The sequence below is a fragment of the Physeter macrocephalus genome, chromosome 19 (genome assembly GCF_002837175.3).
Source record: "Physeter macrocephalus isolate SW-GA chromosome 19, ASM283717v5, whole genome shotgun sequence".
Taxonomy (NCBI): domain Eukaryota; kingdom Metazoa; phylum Chordata; class Mammalia; order Artiodactyla; family Physeteridae; genus Physeter; species Physeter macrocephalus.
This window is the reverse complement of record NC_041232.1, coordinates 18,823,511-18,842,159: the sequence shown is the minus strand read 5'-3', so window position 1 is coordinate 18,842,159 and position 18,649 is coordinate 18,823,511. Positions and strand designations below refer to the sequence as shown.

The following is an 18,649-nucleotide window of genomic DNA, read 5'->3' as shown; positions in this document are numbered from 1 at the left end:
ACTGAATGTCAATATTATGACATAGTATGAGTGTGTTTCGTGTTTGGTAATTGCAATCACTGTTGCTTTTGTTGTGGTCATCCATTTACAATGCTTGGTGTCAGTTTATTTATCTCTTGTAAAAATAAAATACAGTGTGTGTGAAAAAAAAAATTACATTTATTGTGGGAAAATACATCACATAAAATTTACATCTTAACCATTAAAAAACAAAAAGAAATAACTGCATTTTGTGGGAGGGAGCTGGTGGAAATGGAGTGAGGCCGTAAAATGAAATTAAGCTAAAAGTTCTCCCTCTTATCGATGAAAAAAGTAATCAATAGTCAATCTAAGAAAGAAACGGAATGTTTTACCCAAGCCAACCTGAGGACTATAAACTGGGAGACAGTCTTTCAGAAAGCTCTGAGGACTGTTCCAGAGAGGTAAGGGGGGAGGTCAGGATGTATGTGATTTTGGTGAAAGGGTATGTGCACACATCTTAGTAGAAGTTTACTGCTATTCGAAAGGAACAGATACCTTAGTTAATGGTTTTAGTGCTTTTCTAAGTATGGGAAGATGCAAGAAACTGGGTTCATAAAATTTTCTCCTGAAAATACCTATCCAAGAGCCAGTTCTGCCAGTTTTCCCAGAGCACAAAGTGTCTCGTCCTGATCTTCGCCCTGAATTCTTTTCAGGGTGTATTGTAGGTCACTGACTGCAGTGGCCAATGACTTGGTTCTTGTAGAACTGAATGGTGGGCAACATTCTTTATTTTACAATCCCCTCCCTTTCAGTCTTTTTTTTTTTTTTTTTTTTTTTTTTTTTGCGGTACGCGGGCCTCTCACCGTTGTGGCCTCTCCCGTTGCGGAGCACAGGCTCCGGACGCGCAGGCTCAGCGGCCATGGCTCACGGGCCCAGCCGCTCCGCGGCATGTGGGATCCTCCCGGACCGGGGCACGAACCCGCGTCCCCTGCATCGGCAGGCGGACTCTCAACCACTGCGCCACCAGGGAAGCCCTCAGTCTTAATTTTGACTAAGGTTTTGGGGGGCATTTTGTGACCACTTTGTCCCATGGCACTAGGAATGCTGATTTCCAGGTCAGGCGAGTATTTCTTTGATAGGCTGCTCAATGTGCTATTGCTGAACTAGGCCCCTGTTGACGGTAACCAAAGGCCTCTGGACCACCTGTCTTACTGGTCTGTTATGGTCCAAGAAATGGTTCTTTCTTGTTGCTTCTTCCCATATCTAGAGCTACACTATTACAGTCATTGATCTTATCGAACTATATATTTGCTTAATCGTTTCAAGTCACCTAGTCATTATTTTTATCAGAGGCTCAGTCACACATTTGGTAAGGCAAGAAACAATAATCTTGTAAAATAGGCAGAATATAAATAATACAGCTAATAACATTAATAAGGTCATCAATAAGTAAAGTGATCAAGGAGTTACATGTTTGGAGCCAGAAGAAGAAAAACTGATCTTTATAGTGGAGCAGGTATTTTTTGTCATTGTGAAGGCCTGGTTAATACACAATACGGATACACAATACACACGAGAGGGGAGGGAGGAGACCCAAACCAGCAGAGAAAAATTTTATGTTTAAATTTTTCTTGTCTTGCCTTAAAATATGAATTTTATTTCATCACTCCCTATTCATACTCTGGCTGAGCATGTCTTTGTCATCCACCCTTGGAATTAGAATTTGTGGATTTTAGAATTTAGAAAACAGCCTCTCTGTAAAATTCACCTCCCATACCCTTCTATTAGCTGACGTTCAGTGTCTGTGCATTAGATCCAACTTCTAAGACATTTTTATTTGCAATTAAATTAGATCCTTTCATAACCATTTAAAGAATAAAATAAGATACTTGATTTCTCTGTTTAAAATGTTTACTTTTGGAACTTCTCTGGCAGCCCAGTGGTTAAGACTCCACGCTTGCACTGCAGGGGGCATGGGTTCGATCCCTGGTTGGGGAATAAGATCCCACATGCCGTGCAGCGTGGCCAGAAAAACAGTTAACTTTTAGAATTGTAAGCAGAAGGAATAATAAAGCCATAAATTTGAAGGAAAATTACCCATCAAGCACACAACATTTTTTCTTCATACTGCATAGTAATGTATTTTCTCACCAGATAATTTTCTAAACCCCCCAATTTTTTTTCTTTCCCAAAATGGAAATTCTTGATTTTGTTGTGGATTATAAATATAATACATATTTGTTTTATAAATTCAAACAGGATATTATAAAGTGAAAGTCCTTTATAATCAACTTTCAGAGAAAATTGTGTTCAGAGTTTGGTATATCTTCTTCCTGAGCAAATACATGTAACTAAGAATTTTTATTAATGTGTTGTATATATAAATGTGTGTTTTAACAAAAGTGAGATTATACTATACTTTCCTTGTCAGTATTTAAAATCTAAATTTTTATTATTAATGGATGTGTAGTAGTATACCATATTTTATTAAATACTGTTTACAATATTACCAACGCTGCAGTGAACACTTTTAGAGGTAAATCTTTGAATATTTATGGAAATATGTGCATAGGATGCATTATTTCTAGATTGTAAATCTGATTTATTCGCAATTTTTATTTCTTCTATGAAATGTCTATATCTTTTACTCATTGTTCTTTTTTTTTTTTTTTTTTTGGTCTGTGTTGGGTCTTCATCGCTGCACACAGGCTTTCTCTAGTTGCGGCGAGCGGGGGCTACTCTGTTGCGGTGCGCGGGCTTCTCATTGCAGTGGCTTCTCTTGTTGCGGAGCACGGGCTCTAGGTGCGCGGGCTGAGTAGTTGTGTCACGTGGTCTCTAGAGCGCAGGCTCAGTAGTTGTGGCGCACAGGCTTAGTTGCACCGCGGCATGTGGGATCTTCCCGGACCGGGGTACGAACCCTTGTCCCCTGCATCGGCCGGCGGACTCTCACCACTGCGCCACAAGGGAAGCCCCAGAAGTGCATTTTTTAAGCAAAATTCACAATCAACAATCTGGCTACGTTTGGGATGTTTAAAAAATAAGATTATTTATTTATTTATTTATGGCCGCTTTGGGTCTTCGTTGCTGCGCGCGGGCTTTCTCTAGTTGCGGCAAGCGGGGGCTACTCTTCGTTGCAGTGCGCGGGCTTCTCATTGCGGTGCCTTCTCTTGTTGAAGAGCACGGGCTCTAGGCGCGCGGACTTCAGTAGTTGTGGCACATGGGCTCAGTAGTTGTGGCTCGCGGGCTCTAGAGCGCAGGCTCAGTAGCTGTGGCGCACGGGCTTAGTTGCTCTGGGGCACGTGGGATCTTCCCGGACCAGGGATCGAACCCGTGTCCCCTGCATTGGCAGGCGGATTCTTAACCACTGCGCCACCAGGGAAGTCCCGTGATTTTTATAATATGAGGAATTACTGAAAAAGCAAGGGTCTAACTCTGACTCAGGTTTCTATCCCTGTGGACAGCTGAGATTGCTCGTCCAGAGGGGTGACATCATGCTAGAGTGAGTCCTTAAAGTTTTCGGTGGAGGCTAGTTCATGAGTCATAAGGGAGAATGACAAATGAAATTGGATTACGACAGGTTGTGGGATTAGACCTGGGGCAAATTTCTCACAGGCTTCTAACAAGTGTCCTTCTGTTCCTACCTCGTGCCTTCTATGCCTGTCCTGATCTTTGACTCTGCACCAAGTACAATTCTGTTTCTTGTACTGGTCCAGTTTACTTTAATGTTTTTTGTTTTGGTGGGGAGTGCACCGTGTGGCTTGCAGGATCTTAGTTCCCTGAGGAGGGATCCAACCCATGCCCCCTGCAGTGAAAGCATAGAGTCTTAACCACTGGACAGCCAGGGAAGTCCCTCTGTGTTTTTTTTTTTAATTGAAGTATAGTTGATTTACAATGTTGTGTTAATTTCTGTGGTACAGCAAAGTGACTCAGTTATACATATGTATATATATTTTTCATATTCTTTTCCATTATGGTTTATCACAGGATATTGAATATAGTTCCCTGTCCTATACTGTAAGACCTTGTTGTTTATCCTCCTTTAATGTTTTTATATGAGAATATACGGCGCAATCCTGAGGCCCTACTATGTTAGGGTGGTTGAAACGTAATGTGGTTTCATGACTTAGAGAATCAAAGATCGGGACAGGCACAGCAGGCATTGGTAGGAGCACAAACTGTTGCCAGTGTTCATAATCGAAAGAAATGTTAAGTTTCCCTGAATTCTATCCAACGGGTGTGCGGACTCACAGTTAAGAACCTCACGTTAGAGCAATCAGAGGAGAGGTGTCTCAGGCCTGCCTTAGGGAATTTGTTCTGGCTGTTTCCTCTGCCTGGACTGCTTTTCCCCTGAAATCCAACTGGCTACGTTCCTCAGCTCCTTCAAGTCTGTGCTTAAATTTCACCTTCTCATTGAGGCCCCCCTGACCACCGATTTAAAAGTCTACACACACTCACACACACACCACCCAATTGTTCTCAATTTCCCTTGATTTACTCTCTTCTCTGTAAGCATTTTTCGCTTTCTAACATATTATACAATTACTTTGGTTATTGTTTACTTTTTTATACATTTATTTATTTTATTTTATTTATTTTTGCCTGCGTTGCGTCTTCATTGCTGTGCGCGGGCTTTCTCTAGTTGTGTTGAGCGGGGGCTACTCTTCATTGCGGTGCGCGGGCTTCCCATTCCAGTGGCTTCTCTCGTTGTGGAGCACAGGCTCCAGGTACGCAGGCTTCAGTAGTTGTGGTTCATGGGCTCTAGAGCGCAGGCTCAGTAGTTGTGGCACATGGGCTTAGGGCTCGAACCCGTGTTCCCTGCATTGGCAGGTGGATTCTTACCCACTGTGCCACCAGGGAAGCCCTTGGTTATTGTTTATTGACTTCCATCTCCTATTAGAATTTAAGTTCCACAGGCGCAGGGATCTTTTTTCCACTGATATGTCCCAAGCGCCTAGAACATTGCCTGGCACATTAGTAAATACTCAATAAATTCTTGTTGGTTAAGTGACTAGATTTGGAAGTTGAAATATCTTACTTGTTTATTACCTTTTAGAGATTGGCTGGCATCTTGGCAGAGACGTGGATTCATGCACAAGGTAAGAGTTTAAACTCCGATCTCTAAGGTCCCTTCCGACTCGTGAATGTCTGTGTTTTGTCCTCACTTAGGCTTCCTTCACCATGAACTGCGTTTCATTTTTGAGGAACCAAAGCAATATCCTAAGCTCATTCTTTATTTAGAGTAAAATTACCCTCATGTTTAATATGCTTTGTGTGAATGATTCACTCTCAGTTGTATGTAGGGTGTGCAGGCAAAGGTAGACCTTATTGTGCTTTTAAGAAGTTGCAACCAAGTGTATTTTACAAAGGGATACATGAAAAACCGCAGGCACAAAACAAATGATCTACTGAAAATTCATCAGTTATGGTGGGATGGGTTATGTTGATTTCCTTGTTCATTGAATGTTTTCTTATGAAGCAGTATTGAATTTTGTCGGATACCTTTTCTGCATTGAGATTGTGTGGTTTTTGTCCTTTATTCTATAGATAGACAGTGTATTCCATTAACTGATTTTCAGATGTTAAACCAGCTTTGCATTCTTGGGATAAATCCCACCTGAACGTAATGTATAATCCTTTTTATGTATTGGTAGATTCAGTTTGCTAGTATTTTGTTGAGAATTTTACATCTATATTTATGAAAATATTGGGATGTAGCTTTCTCTTTTTGTTGTACTGATTTTTTTTTTTCTTTTCGGTACGCGGGCCTCTCACTGTTGTGGCCTGTCCTGTTGCGGAGCACAGGCTCCGGTCGCGCAGGCTCAGCGGCCATGGCTCACGGGCCCGGACGCTCCGCGGCATGTGGGATCTTCCTGGACCGGGGCACGAACCCGTGTCCCCTGCATCGGCAGGCGGACTCTCAACCACTGTGACACCAGGAAAGCCCTGTTGTACTGATTTTTAAAGTACAGTGAAGATTAATGAGTCTGTGGGTAGTAATCCAATCGTCTAAGAACTTGCATCCTTGAATAATAATTATTATTTTTTTTAATGTCTGAAACATTTATATTAACATATTTCCATACAAATAACCCAAAGGAAGTTTAGTATTAGTTGTTTTTTTGGTTTGTTTTTTTTTTTTTATGCAGCAGGTTCTTATTAGTCATCAATTTTATACACATCAGTGTATACATGTCAACCCCAATCGCCCAATTCATCACACCCCCACCACCCCCACTGATTTCCCCCCTTGGTGTCCATACGTTTGTTCTCTACATCTGTGTCTCAAGTTGAATATTTAGTTTTAAAAAACATTTCTTCTTTCATTTTTCTGAGTTATTAAGGAAGTTATTCATTATTATTATTGACAAGTTATTGAGGAAGTTATCTCATTATGAACCCTAAGGACAATGATATATTCCGTTCCATGATCACATATACATGTGACAAAGGGCACCTAGTATATTTATTTATAAATATTATGTACTTATTATCTAATTTAGTTGATTGTTTAAATTCCTTAACTTTCAGGAATTCCCTGGCGGTCCAGTGGTTAGGACTCGGTGTTTTCACTGCGGTGGTGTGGGTTCAATCCCTGGTCAGGGAACTAGGATCCCACAAGCTGTGCAGTGCGGTCAAAAATTAATAAATAAATAAAGAAAGAAATTCTTTACCTTTTTCTGATCTCCAGCATCTGCTTTCCGGGCATTTTACTTCTAACTTTTTGTTGATATATGTAACTGAAACTTGGCTAAAAATTTAGTAATGTTTAGTGATATGTTAAAAATTGTATATCAGTTACCTATTGCTGTATAACAGATGATCCCCAAACTTAGTGACTTATAACATCAACAATTTATGATTTCTCATGATTCTGTAGGTTGGGTGGGCAGTTCCGCTCATCTCACTTAAATTCATTTATGTGGTTGCATTCAGTTGGTGGTTTGCCTGGGGACAGAGGGTCTGAGATACTTCACTCCCATTTCTGGGTCCTTGGTATTTGTTGTCAGCTGGGCCCCTCTCTCCATTCAGTCATCTGGACCGAGCTCATTTACTAGTAGCAGAAGCATTCCAGGAAGGCAGAAGCAGATGCTGCAAGGCCTCTTGAGGCCTACACTGTGAAATTCACACAATATCAATTCTACCAAATCCCATTGCAAGTTGGTAAGACCAGCTCAGAATTCAAGGGATAGGAAAAAAGATTTCGCCTCTTGAAGAGGTGAGCTGTAAAATGTTGTGGCTATTTTTAAAAATCTGCTACCATATATATTTCAAGCAAAGTATTGTAAGTCTCTTCAGTTTTTTAAGTGAGAATTCTCATGTATCACATAATCACTTAGTGCAATCTGTACAATCTAGAAAGTATGAATGATAACATGCTTTAAAATTCTTTTGAAACTCATCTATTTTGGAAATAGCTGAGATTAAAAACAAGTAACTTCCAGAACAGGAAAAAAGTTAAGTGGAATAAGACAATGTTTAAAATCAAAAACCACTGGGATAACAATGTCAAATGGTAATACTAACAAGCCTAATTTTAGTGCACTGAATTTTTAAAATGCTTTTATCCATTTGGCTGCAAAAACAGATTGCTCTTCCAAGGAGATGTTTGTACCCAAAGTACCACATTTGAGTTTAAAGTCATATGTTTTGTGTCACATGATTGATGTGAGACATTAGTTTGATAAAATTCAAAGTTGACACAAATTGAATCTTATTTATATGAATAACACAGCAAATCGCATAAGTGTTTGTGTAGCACCTACCATATGCAATATACTTTTCTGAGACCTCTTTATGCAGAGAGGAATAAGACCTCTAGTCCTGGGAGGGAAGAGAAAGTACATGATTAACTACTAGATGTGGCAGAACATGATAAACATCAGATGCTTACTATGAAGTATTACTGAAAGTTCATAGTAGCTGAGAATACTACCACCTAATCAGGACTTTAGGCAAAAGTTACTTCAGTCAAAAGTTATATATATATATAAATTTTTTTAACCAGAATGTATAAAGAAACTCTGCAATCAATTTAAAAAATTAAAGACAATCCAATGGAATAATGGCAACAGATATTAAGAGGCAGTCCATATAAAGAAGATATATACACTAATATGTATAACATAGATAACTAATAACCTGCTGTATAAAAAATAAAATAAAATAAAATTCAAGGAAAAAAACCGATATATTGAGTGGCCACATGAAAAGATTCTCAAGCTCATTAGTTACCAGGAAAATGAAAATTAAAACCATGAGAGATTGTATCAGATTATTTCAAGTCTTTCAGAGGGACAAATATTTAAACATCTGATAATAGCAAGTGTCGGCAAATACACACAGCACTGTGTGTGTTGGGGTTCGGGATGCCTCCCCAACTTAGAATGCCTAGGCCTATGAAGATCTGAAAATCCTTGGGTTAGGGTGAGCCCACGTGTCGTGTGGCGTGGCCAAAACAAAAATATTTCACAAAGAAAATAAATAAAAGAGACCCCAGAGAGCTCCTTCACCCCTTCCACAACGTGAGGACACAGCAAGAAGATGGTCATCTATGAACCAAGAAGTGGGCCCTCACCAGACACTGAATCTGCTGGCACATTGATTTCAGACTTCCAGCCGCCGAGACTGTGAGAAATGAATTTCTGTTATTTACAAGCCACCCAGTCTATGGTATTTTGTTATAGCAGCCTAATTGGACTAAGAAACCCCCTTAAGGAGAAATGTTAAATTATATTAAACTTCCAATATAATCATATTAATTATTTAATTTCTCCTTAATGAAAGAAATTAAATACTATTAAGGAATAAGATTTTGTCAGGTAAGGTTGAGCTTTAGCTTTGTAATATCCAAGATCCCCCGCCAACTACCTTGCTGTCCAAGAACAAATTTTCATCCCCATGAGGGGGTAATAAAGCCACCACTGAGAATGCATGTTCTTGCCCCAGCCAAGCCTTTGAATAACTACAGTTCTGGTTGATGTCTTGAATCTAACCTTCCTAGAGCCCATGAGCCAGCAGACCCAGCTAAGCCACTCCTAGATTCCTGCCCCTCAGACACTGTGTGAGATCATGTTTATGGTTTTAAGCCACTAAGTTTTATTTTTAAATTTTTTTAAAATTAATTAATTAATTTATTTTTGGCTGGGTTGGGTCTTTGTTGCTGTGTGCAGGCTTTCTCTGACTGTGGTGAACAGGGGCTACTCTTCGTTGCAGCGCGTGGGCTTCTCATTGCGGTGCCTTCTCTTGCTGCGGAGCACAGGCTCTAGGCACATGGGTTTCAGTAGTTGTGGCACGTGGGCTCAGTAGTTGTGGCTCATGGGCTCTAGAGTGCAGGCTCAGTAGTTGTGGCACATGGGCTTAGTTGCTCCGTGGCATGGATCTTCCTGGACCAGGGCTTGAACCCGTGTCCCCTGAACTGGCAGGCGGATTCTTGACCACTGCGCCACCAGGGAAGTCCCCTAAGCCACTAAGTTTTAGACTAATTTGTCACACGGCAATAGGTGGTTCAGACAAGGGACAGTGGTTCAATGTAATATAATGTATAAAATCTCAACTTGTTTGAGAGTCAAAGGATTGTCAGAGACCTTCTGTTTTGGAGAGAGCCACAAAGAGAGGAGATGCATTTCTTTGGGACTGGCACAGACACTGTGCCACAATAAATGTAAACAAATGATTCAGTTCAACCACGTGAAGTTGCCGTTTTTGTACACGAAAATAACCGAATGCCAGCAATTTCACATGGTTCAACCTGACAGCTGCCAAGAGTCTGAATGCAGAAAAGCACACTCATCAATTTTGTAGGAAGGCCTATGAACTCTTTGAGCTTCAACCTTTGTTGACTCCAGTAGCCTTGAGCTTTTAATTTACATGGTCTCAGTTCTTTAATCTGTGAAATGGGGATAATAATACTTTACCTCCTGCTCTCACAAGGACACACTATTACAGCAAGTCATTAGCCTGTGCTATTCAGATGCAGAGATCTGAAGCAGTGCATTATTGTTTGTTATTACGCTGGTTATATTTTTAGCTGGAAGACATGGAAAACGTAAGTGGCTGGCTTTCTTGGAAGGTAGTTTTCTAATGCAGCTTTTTACAGGCATGAGTAGCTGGAAAGGTACACTTTCTGCAGGGAAGAGACTGTATCTTTTCTTCTTCTTGAACAATACTATGACCATCTTCTTCATTTGCTCTGTTTTCTGAAGGAGATATCACATGCGAATAAATTCATTTAGATAAAATTTGTCTTGTGACTTTGTGCATTTAGCTTTAAAGCCTATATGTGTACGTGTGTATGTGCTTGTGTGTGTTTTGTTGCTGTTACTGCTCATTTGTTTGTACTTTTACTGCCAAACCAGAAGCACTGTATACAGATTATATAATGGAAAAAAAATACAAACTAATTTTCTTTTGCACTTAAGCTCTTTGAAATAAACACAGGGAGGAGAATTAACTTCAGCAGGCTGAAGCCTTGCTCCATAATGACAAAAGGAACATTCTACACTAAAATTAACTTCCTCACCAAAGATGCCAATTTTTTGCTTTTATGGTTTTCACATAGTTACAAAGTAAAAAAGCACTGTGTTCAGATGCCAAGAAGGTGCATGAATCTTAGGGCTTGGTGGACAAACGGGAAAATGGAAGATTTGAGATGATGAGTTCTAATATCAGCTTGTGATTTTTGATAGAGTAATGATAATTTAAGAAATGAAAAAAGGTTTTCAGGGACTTCCCTGGTGGCACAGTGGTTAAGAATCCGCCTGCCAATGCAGGGGACACAGTTTCGAGCCCTGGTCCGGGAAGATCCCAGATGCCGCGGAGCAACTAAGCCCGTGCGCCTCTACACTAAAATTAACTTCCTCACCAAAGATGCCAATTTTTTGCTTTTATGGTTTTCACATAGTTACAAAGTAAAAAAGCACTGTGTTCAGATGCCAAGAAGGTGCATGAATCTTAGGGCTTGGTGGACAAACGGGAAAATGGAAGATTTGAGATGATGAGTTCTAATATCAGCTTGTGATTTTTGATAGAGTAATGATAATTTAAGAAATGAAAAAAGGTTTTCAGGGACTTCCCTGGTGGCACAGTGGTTAAGAATCCGCCTGCCAATGCAGGGGACACAGTTTCGAGCCCTGGTCCGGGAAGATCCCAGATGCCGCGGAGCAACTAAGCCCGTGCGCCACAACTACTGAGCCTGCGCTCTAGAGCCCGTGAGCCACAGCTACTGAAGCGCGCGCACCTAGAGCCTGTGCTCCGCAACAAGCGAAGCCGCCACAGTGAGAAGCCCGCGCACCGCAACCAGAGAAAAGCCCGCGTGCAGCAACGAAGACCCAACACAGCCAAAACTAAATTAAAAAAAAAAAAAAAAGAACTAGACCATCAACTTTCTATAAATAAATAAATAAATAAATAAATAAAATAAAAATAAAAAAGATTCCCTGTGGGTGCAGCAAGGCTGAAGGTCCAAGAGTGGCCACAAGTATCCAGCAGCCTAAGGCCAGCCCACAAGTCATCCTCATCTTTTGCGGGGCCCAGTGCCTTCTGTCTGTGCAGGAGGACACTGTGTTCCAGTGTCCTGCCCCTTATCAGTATCCTTGCTGAAGTAACTGGCAGCATCCTTTTCTCTACTAAAGGCCGGTATTCTTCTATTGGCCTTTCATCCTCCAAAAACTTGCTGTTGGACAAGGATAAAAGACCCACTGCTGGCACCTCTTCCCTTCTCTCTCTTTTTCAAAAATATTTATTTATTTATTTATTAAATATTTACTTATGTATTTGGCTGTGCCGGGCCTTAGTTGTGACAGGCGGGCTCCTTAGTTGCAGCTCACTGGCTCCTTAGTTGCGGCATGCATGTGGGATCTAGTTCCCTGACCAGGGATTGAACCCCAGACCCCTGCATTGGGAGCACGGAGTCTTAACCACTGCACCACCAGGGGAGTCCCCTCTTCCCTTCTCTTTGTCCTGTGGGTTTTCATCCCTTTATTACCATTTTGATAAGACTGTGGAACGGAATAGAGATACATTTTCCAACATACAGGAAATTGAATGAATAATATAATGAATGCCCATAAACTATCACTTAGATTCAGCAATTACTAATATTGTGCCACTTAGTGTTTTTTTTTAAATAAATTTATTTATTTTATTATTATTGTTTTTTTGCTTTGGGTCTTTGTTACTGCTCACGGGCTTTCTCTAGTTGCGGTGAGTGGGGGCTACTCTTCATTAGGGTGCACGGGCTTCTCATTGTGGTGGCTTCTCTTGTTGCAGAGCACAGGCTCTAGGCACGTGGGCTTCAGTAGTTGTGGCTCACAGGCTCAGTAGTTGTGGCTCCGGGCTCTACAGCGCAGTCTTAGTAGTTGTGACTCACGGGCTCAGTTGCTCCGTGGCATGTGGGATCTTCCCGGACCAGGGCTCAAACCTGCGTGCCCTGCATTGGCAGACAGATTTTATTTTTTATTTTTAAATTTTTATTTATTTATTTATTTTTGGCTGTGTTAGGTCTTCGTTGCTGCGCGCGGGCTTTCTCTAGCTATGGCGAGTGGGGGCTACTCTTCGTTTTGGTGTGCGGGCTTCTCATTGCGGTGGCTTCTCTTATTGCGGAACACAGGCTTTAGGCATGTGGGCTTCAGTAGTTGTGGTTCGCGGGCTCTAGAGCGCAGGCTCAGTAGTTGTGGCGCATGGGCTTTGTTGCTCCGCGGCATGTGGGATCTTCCCGGATCAGGGTTTGAACCCGTGTCCCCTGCATTGGCAGGCAGATTCTTAACCACTGAGCCACCAGGGAAGCCCCTTTGTTTTTTAAAATTATTTGTTTTTATTGAGGTAGAGTTGAAATACAATATTATATAAGTTTCAGGTGTTCAACATAGTGATTCAAATTTTTAAAGCTTATACTCCATTTATAGTTATTATAAAATATTGGCTGTATTCCCTGTGCTGTACAGTATATCCTTGTAGCTTATTTATTTTATACATAATAGTTTGTACCTCTTTGTTCCCTACCCCTATCTTGCCCCTTCCCCACTTCTCTCTCCCTACTAGTAACCACTAGTTTGTTCTCTATATCTGTCTGCTTCTCTTTTGTTATATTCAGTAGTTTGTTGACAATACAGACATATTTTGAAAACGTTAAGCTAAGTGAAAAAAGCCAGTCACAAAAGGCCACTTACTTTTCCAAAGTAGTAGCACCGTTTTACATTATCACCAACAATTTATAAAGTTTCTAATTTCTTCACATCCTGGCCAACCCTTGTTACTGTCTGCCTTTTTAATTTTTGTTATCTTAGCGGTCATGAAGGGGTATCTCATCGTGATTTTGATTGGCATTTCCCTGATGATTAATGATGTTGAGCATCTTTCCATGTGCTTATTGGCCATTTGTGTATTTTTGGACAAATATCTATTCAAATCCTCTGCCCATTTTTTAACTGAGTTATGTATCTTTTAATTGTTACAGTGTAAGTGTTCCTTATATAGTCTCAGTACAGATTCCTTAACAAATATATTATTTGCAAATATTTTTCTCCCATTATCTTCATGATCTTGATGATATCCTTTGAAACACAAAAGTTTTTAATTTTGATGAAGTCCAGTCTATCTGGTTTTCTTTTGTAGCTTATGCTTTTGGTGTTGTATCTGAGAAATCATTACCTAACCCAAGGTTATGAAGATTTACTCCTATGTTTTCCTCTAAGAGTTTAATAGTTTTACCTCTTACATTTAGTTCTTTGATCCATTTTAGGTTAATTTTTGTGTATAGTGTGAAGTAGGGCTTCAACCTCATTCTTTTGCAGGTGAATATCCATTTATCTTAGCAGTACTTGGTGAAAAGATGATTCTTTCCCCCATTGAATGGTCTTCGCAAGACACCACTTTGTCAAAATCAGTTGACCCTAAATGTAAGGGTTTTTTTCCCCATACTCTAAATTCTACCCTATTCCATTGATCCGTATGTCTGTCCTGATGCCAGTATTACACTGCCTTGATCACTGTAGCTTTGTAGTAAGTTTTGAAATTGGGAAAGTGTGAAGCCTCCAACTTTGTTCTTTTTCAAGATTGTTTTGGCTATTCAGAGTCCTTTGCAATTCCATATGAATTTTAGAAGCAGTTTTCCCATTTCTGAAAAAAATCCAGTTTGGATTTTGACAGGAACTGTGTTGAATCTGGGGAAATTTGGAGAGTTTTGCCATCTTAACAATACTGTCTTCTGATGCATGAATATGGAACATCTTTTCACTTATTAGGTCTTCTTTAATTTCTTTTAACAATGTTTTGTAGTTATTTAGTGTATAAAAGTCCCCCCTCCTTTTATTTTTGGCCAAGCCATGTGGCATGTGGGATCTTAGTTCCCTGAACAGGGATCACCCCCTGCATTAGAATCACGGAGTCTTAACCACTGGACCACCAGGGAAGTCCTCTCTCTTTTTTTAAAATGCCATTGACTAGTTGAAAAAACTGGGCCAGTTGTCCTATAGAATGTTCCACCTTCTGAATTTGTTATTTAACTTTTCCTCTATCTCCTAGATTTCTTAGAAACTAGAAGATAGCCCTAAAGGCTGGATTAGATCCAGGTTCAATTATTTGGGCGAGACTACTTCATAGATGTTGCTGTGTGCTTTGTGTTGCATCACATTCAGAGACACATAAAGGCTTGTTGTCCCATGGAAAAGTTTTAAGTAGGAGTTATATTGACTTTGCCTTAGAAAAAGACCTCTCTGGGGTCTTCCCTGGTGGTCCAGTAATTAGGACCTGAACTTCCAATGCAGGGGTGCGGGTTCGATCCCTGGTCGGGGAACTAAGATCCCACATGCCGTGCAGCATGGTAACAAAACCCAAAAAACAAAAAACCTCTGCGATAACAAGGCAGGGACGGGATTGCAGAGCAGTAACACAGAGTCAGGAAGACCAATAATCATATGTATTATTTTATCCAGAGGAAAGGACATCATTTTTTGTGTTGCAACAATCCGAAATTGATGGTGGTTTAGACTAGAGTGGCAGTAAGGATAGAGAAGGGTAGATGGATTTACAACAAATTTGATAGAATTGGCAGAACTTGGTGACTAACTGCATGGAGACAGGAGATAAGGAAATAAGGAACCTAGAGGAGGAATTAGCAGTTCAGTATTGAATATATGCAGTTCGTACCCATGACACAAGCAATAAATGATTATTGAATAAATTGAAGTGGAGATGTCCAATATTCATTTGTATATACTAATTTGAAAGTCAAGAATTCTGGGCTGGAGATGTAGATTTGGGAATTATTTGTATATAGGTAGTAACTGAAGACGAGTGAACTAGTGAGATTATCCCAAGGAAAATGATGGGTGAGAAGAAAAGAGGGAACTCAAACAGATCCCTAAGGAACATCAATATTAAGGGGTAGATAGAGAAAGCCCTGCCAATGAGATTGAGAAGCAACAGCCAGAGAGGAAGGAGGAGCATAAGAAAAGTGTGATGCTATAGAAAAGAAAAGATGAGAAGGGGATATGGAAAGAGGATGTACAAGTTAGCTCTTGCTGAGTAACAAACCACCCCAAAACTTAGTGGATTAAAACTTCAGCCATTTATTTAGCTCATAATTCTGTAGACTTAGACTGTGCTTAGTTATGTAGCTCTTCTGGTCTCATCTGGCTCCCTGATGAGTCTGAAATCAGTTGCAGATTATTTAGGCAGCTCTTCTAATCTAGTTGGCATGAGTAATTGTAGCCACTTTTTGCAATATACCACAGAGGGAATAGACAACAGTGAAAATGCTAAGATGTTGAGTAGGTCAAATTCTTGCCTCCACTGCTCAGCTGAAATGACTGTTGCCAAAGTCATCCATGAGAGCCATTTCACTAAGTTCACTAAATGACATGGCTGTCATGGGTGATGTTGGCAGTAACAGTTTCAGCTAAGCAATGGGAGCAAAACCAGATCGAAGTGGGAAAACAGAGACCTGGGGCATAGAGAACTTGTTCAAAAGCTTGGCTGGGAAAGTGAAGATGTGTAAAGGGAGTCCTGCTGCTCTGGGTCTTCGTTGCAGCGTGCAGGCTCCAGAGCACGCGGGCTCAGTAGTTGCGGCCCGCGGGTTTAGTTGCCCCGCCGCATGTGGGATCTTAGTTCCTATACCAGGGATAGAACCTGAGTCCCCTACATTGGAAGGTGGATTCTTAACCACTGGACCACCAGGGAAGTCCCTGTTTCATTTTGTTTTTAAGAGAAGCTTGAACATATTTACATGATAATGAGGAACTGGTAGAGAGAGACAGGTTGAAGATGCTGAAGAAAAAAATGGATAACTGGTGGGGAGGGCAATATGAGGGGAGAGTGAGAGGTACAAACTATTGGGTGTAAGATAGGCTCAAGGATGCATTGTACAACATGGGGAATATAGCAAATATTTTGTAATAACTGTAAATGGAAAGTAACCTTTAGAAATTGTATAAAAATTGGGGAATTCCCTGGCTGTCCAGTGGTTAGGACTCTGCACGTCCACTGCCAGGGGCCTGGATTTGATCCCTGGTCAGGTAGCTAAGATCCCACAAGCTGAGTGGCATGGCCAAAAATAACATGGTATAAAAATTAAAAAATTATTTTAAAATGGATAATTCATGGACTTCCCTGGTGGTGCAGTGGTTAGGAATCCGCCTCCCAATGCAGGGGACATGGTTTCAATCCCTGGTCCAGGAAGATCCCACATGCCTCAGAGCAACTAAGCCTGTGCGCCACAACTACTGAGCCTGCGCTGTAGAGCCCGCGAGCCACAACTACTGAGCCCGCATGCCACAACTACTGAAGCCCATGCGCCTAGAGCCCATGCTCCACAACAAGAGAAGCCACCGCAGTGAGAAGCCCACGCACCGCAATGAAGAGTAGCCCCGGCTCACTGCAACTAGAGAAAGCTCACGCACAGCAGCAAAGACCCAACACAGCCAAAAATAAACAAATAACAAACAAATAAATAAATAAATAAATAAAAATGGATAATTCTTATACTTGGCATCAGTGTTCAACCTGAGATCTACCTAGGTATGCAGAAAGTTAAATAAAAATATGATAAACTACCTTATCTGGCAAAGTCCAGACTAATGAGAGGATTTATATGTGAAAATACTATTTGTGCTTGTATTCATATATGGATTATATACATTACAGACCATGCAAGTGTCATCTGAGGACTCTTTACTGAGGAAAAACTCCTATAAGTAAATTTTGGTTTCCCCTGAACCCACGTCTACATTGGAGCAGGACTCAGGACTACATGGCTTTCCCCTAAAAGCAAATTCAAACTCATAGAGACATACATTTTCTTAAAAAATTGGTGTAAAACACAGCTACACACAACATATAGTAAGACAATAAAAATCCTCAGTAGCCATTTCTGTTTTCTTCACAAAGTTCCTTTTCAACAAGTCTGTTAGCCCTCAAGTATTTATTTTATCATTCTAAGCAGCTCTATTTTTGTTCTTATCAAATATTTGCCCCAGATAAACAGTTCTTTTTCTAGGAGAGGAATTCTGTTCTTTCAGTCTTTCTTCTCTGTCACCTTGGCCTGTTGGCTTTTGTCTCCATGTTCACTACCTCAGCATGACAACATAGCTGCTTTGGCTCCAGACAGTACGTCTGTGTCTGTCTCCATTTATCAGAGAAGCAAAAGCTTTCCCAGAAGCACCTCTAGCCGAATTTCCTAGGAAAAGCCTGAGTAAGTGAGCATAAATTGTTGGGCACATTGTCATGTCAAGTATAATGGGGTTTGTTAAGTCAAAGGAAGGGAGAGGATCTCAGGTTGGTAATCAGCAATGTCAGCCACAGCTGAGTTCTTTGAGGGCAGCGGTCCTGATTTTGTGTCTCAGTGTTTGTTTGGAGCCTCTTCCTAACATATGCTCTTTCTTGGCTCAGAGCCTCCTCCTGCTGACTCAGCCTTCCCTCCTCTTTCTGGCACAGCTGGCCCCTCTGAGTCTCTGCCATGATGCTGCCACAGTGGGTCCCAGAGCAGGTGCACAAAACTCTCAACCAGCCATTCATGTCAAAGGGAGGCCCAGAAGCGCAAACTAGATCTTACCTATGCCTGACCTTGCCACCCATCTTCCTAACAACGTAGGCATAGAACTATCACCCTGGCTAAGGGTTTTCTTCCAGACTCTCAAATGTGGAGTAGGGACAAAGAGTCTAGTTCTGGGGGCCACCCCCCTTCCCTGCCCCAGATCTCAACCTGTAGATCTGCCTTCCTTACCTGCTCTCTTGATCTTTTCCCTCCATCAACTCCCAGGCCTGGAAGTACAGCATTTTCTCTTATTTCTTTGATGCCATATTCTTTCTTCCCATGTCCAGCCTCCTAAGTCTTAATGTTGGACAGGAGTTTCTTCTGTACCTCATAGCAGAAACTCTGATCTTCCAGGCCCTTGGTCCAACAAATGGGAGCTAAACAAATTTTTAATAATCCTTTCTTGCTTGACAATGCTGGAATACCAAGCCATTTTTTTTCTCTACAAAATTCTATTTTAGGTTGCATGACATTGTGAATGCAACTAATGCCACTGAATTGTACACTTAAAAATGGTTAGAGTGGGTTTTCCCTGGTGGCGCAGTGGTTGCGCGTCCGCCTGCCGATGCAGGGGAACCGGGTTCGCGCCCCGGTCTGGGAGGATCCCACATGCCGCGGAGCGGCTGGGCCCGTGAGCCATGGCCGCTGAGCCTGCGCGTC

The 18,649-nt window shown here is 41.2% G+C and overlaps 1 long non-coding RNA gene across 1 annotated transcript in view; it reads left to right on the top strand.

The window, feature by feature from the left end:
* Positions 1–5,965, top strand: part of LOC129391564 (uncharacterized) — a 13,795-nt gene extending 7,830 nt beyond the window's left edge. Inside the window, exon 3 of the long non-coding RNA XR_008615885.1 lies at positions 5,015–5,965. This is a non-coding gene — a long non-coding RNA (uncharacterized lncRNA). The remainder of the gene's footprint in view (positions 1–5,014) is intronic.
* Positions 5,966–18,649: the final 12,684 nt, after the last annotated feature.